General features: G+C 47.6%; 1 protein-coding gene across 1 annotated transcript in view; it reads right to left on the reverse strand.

Annotated features, from left to right (window-relative positions):
• ADAMTSL2 (ADAMTS-like 2) overlaps window positions 1-2,356 on the reverse strand; it is a 40,599-nt gene that overhangs the window by 30,679 nt on the left and 7,564 nt on the right. The gene's annotated exons all lie outside the window — the stretch shown is intronic.

The following is a 2,356-nucleotide window of genomic DNA, read 5'->3' on the forward strand; positions in this document are numbered from 1 at the left end:
TTTTCAGAAGCTGATTCCAAGATCTTTCTTCAAAGCTGCCTCATGGTGGACTCGAATGTTCAACCTTTCTGTGAGCCACTGAGCCCATTCACATTTGTGTCATGCAGGGACCCAACCTCCCACCACAGAAGCTTTAAATACATGAAAGTCAAACTTGAGTCTTTTCTGCCTACCAGGGTGGTCTTGGACAAGTGGAGGGAACCCTCAGGCCTCAGTTTCCTCAGAGAAAATCCAGGGGTACCAGGGAAATACACTATGACTATTCTTTTTAAATATCTTCCTGACACAGCTCTAATGTGGGTTTCAAGGCTTGTTCCTTTCAGAGCTCTAGATGGAGCATTTGAGGGGAAGTTGGCAATAGACTCTGGGGAGTTCCACTAAGGCCTCCTTGAGCACCAGGCGGGGGGCTTCATGACAGGAAGGTCATTCAGCACAAGTCCCCCACCCCCACCCCATCACGTGGGGAGGCAACCACTTCAAGCAAACGAGGAACCAAAGGTCTTGGCAGTGTTTGCCCACATTTGGAAGCAGGTGCGCAACAGAACAAAACACAGCCTAGTCCCCACAACAGGTTGCAGATCAGACCGATATGATCCACAGGGTTTTCATTGGCTAATTTTTAGACCGCCAGACATTTCTTCCTGGTGTTAGTCTGGAAGCCCCATGGAAATCAGTTCAGCATCATAGCGACACCCAAGCCTCCACTGAAAGACAAGGGGTATCAGTTCATGATGTACACGGATGAACCCGGGTCTCCTGGTGATGCGGACGGCTAAGCATTGGGCTATTAACTGAAAGGTCAGTAGTTTAAACCCACTAGCTGCTTTGTAATGATAAAGATGAGGCTGTCTTTTCCCATAAAGATTGAGTCTTAGAAACCCCAAGGAGCAGTTCCACTCTGTGCTCACAGGGTGGTACGAGTTGGAATAGACTCGACAGCAACAGACTTGGTTTGGTCTTTTGACTCCTTTATGGAAGGTGAGAATTCTACTACTGAACCAGCACGGATGCCTAGGAAAAAACCCACAACCGTCACTCAATTCTGACTCTCAGTGAACTTCCAGGGCCTCAAAGGGTTTCCAAAGCCGGCATCTTTAAGGAAGCCAACTGCCACATGTTTCTCCCACAGAGCGGCTGGTGGGTTCAATCTGCCAACCTTTCTGAGCACACAGACACTGCACCACCAGGGTTCTTTCCAGAAAAGGTCCTAGAAGGATGTAACGGGGCCACAGAGATGGTGATAAGGGACTCTGAAATCGAGGCTCTCTGGGGGGGCCCGATGAGAGTAGTGGGGAGCTCGTGCCTCCTTGAGGAGTGAGCGTTCTGTTCTGCTACTCCCTGACCCCACCTCATCTCTTCCAGGTCCCTGAAGATGCTGGCTTTGTCACTGAGACTCAGTGGTACTCCTTCGGGGTGAGGGTGGGGCACAAGGGACACTGATTGGTTGTTGCTGCTGTTGGTGTTAGGTGCCATCGTGTCGGTACCGACTCATAGTGACCCTACGCACAACAGAAGGAAACACTGCCCGCTCCTGCACCAATCTCACAATCGTTGCTACATTTGAGCCCATTGATGCTGCCACTGTGCCAGTCCATCTAGTTGGAGGTCTTCCTCTTTACTCTGACCCTCCACTTTACCAAACATGATATCCTTCTCAATGGACTGTCCAAAGGATGACAGACAAAGTCTGGCCATTCTGGTCTCCAAGGAGCATTCTGACTGCACTTCTTCCAACATAGATCGGTTTGTCCTTTTGGCAGCCCATGGCACTTTCAATATTCTCCTCCAACACCATACCTCAAACGTACCAATTCTTCTACGGTCTTCCTTATTCACTGTTCAACTAACACATTTTTCAAAATTAGGTTATTAAAAATACCATGCTTTGGGTCAGGGGTACCTTTAGTCCTCAAACTGACATCTTTGCTCTTTAAAACTTTAAAGACATCTTGTGTAGCAGATTTGCCCAGTGCAATATGTCGTCTGATCTCTTGACTGCTGCTTCCGTGAGTGTTGATAGTTGATCCAAGCAAAATGAAGTCTTTGACAACTTCCATCTTTTCTCCATTTATATGGATGTTTATTATTGGTCCAGTGGTGAGGAGTTTTGTTTTCTTTACACTGAGTTGCAACCCATCCCGAAGGCTGTGGTCTTTGATCTTCATCAGTAAGTATTTAAGTCCTCTTCACTTTCAGCAAGCAAGATTGTGTCATCTGCAGATTGTCTTCCTCCAATCCTGATGCCATGTTTTCATTCATATAATCCAGCTTCTCAGATTATTTGCTCAGCATTGTTGTTGTCAGGTGCCATCGAGTCGAAACCGACTCATAGCGACCCCATGCACAGCAGAACGAA

Source organism: Chrysochloris asiatica, unplaced genomic scaffold (genome assembly GCF_000296735.1).
Source record: "Chrysochloris asiatica unplaced genomic scaffold, ChrAsi1.0 scaffold00056, whole genome shotgun sequence".
NCBI classification, from domain to species: domain Eukaryota; kingdom Metazoa; phylum Chordata; class Mammalia; order Afrosoricida; family Chrysochloridae; genus Chrysochloris; species Chrysochloris asiatica.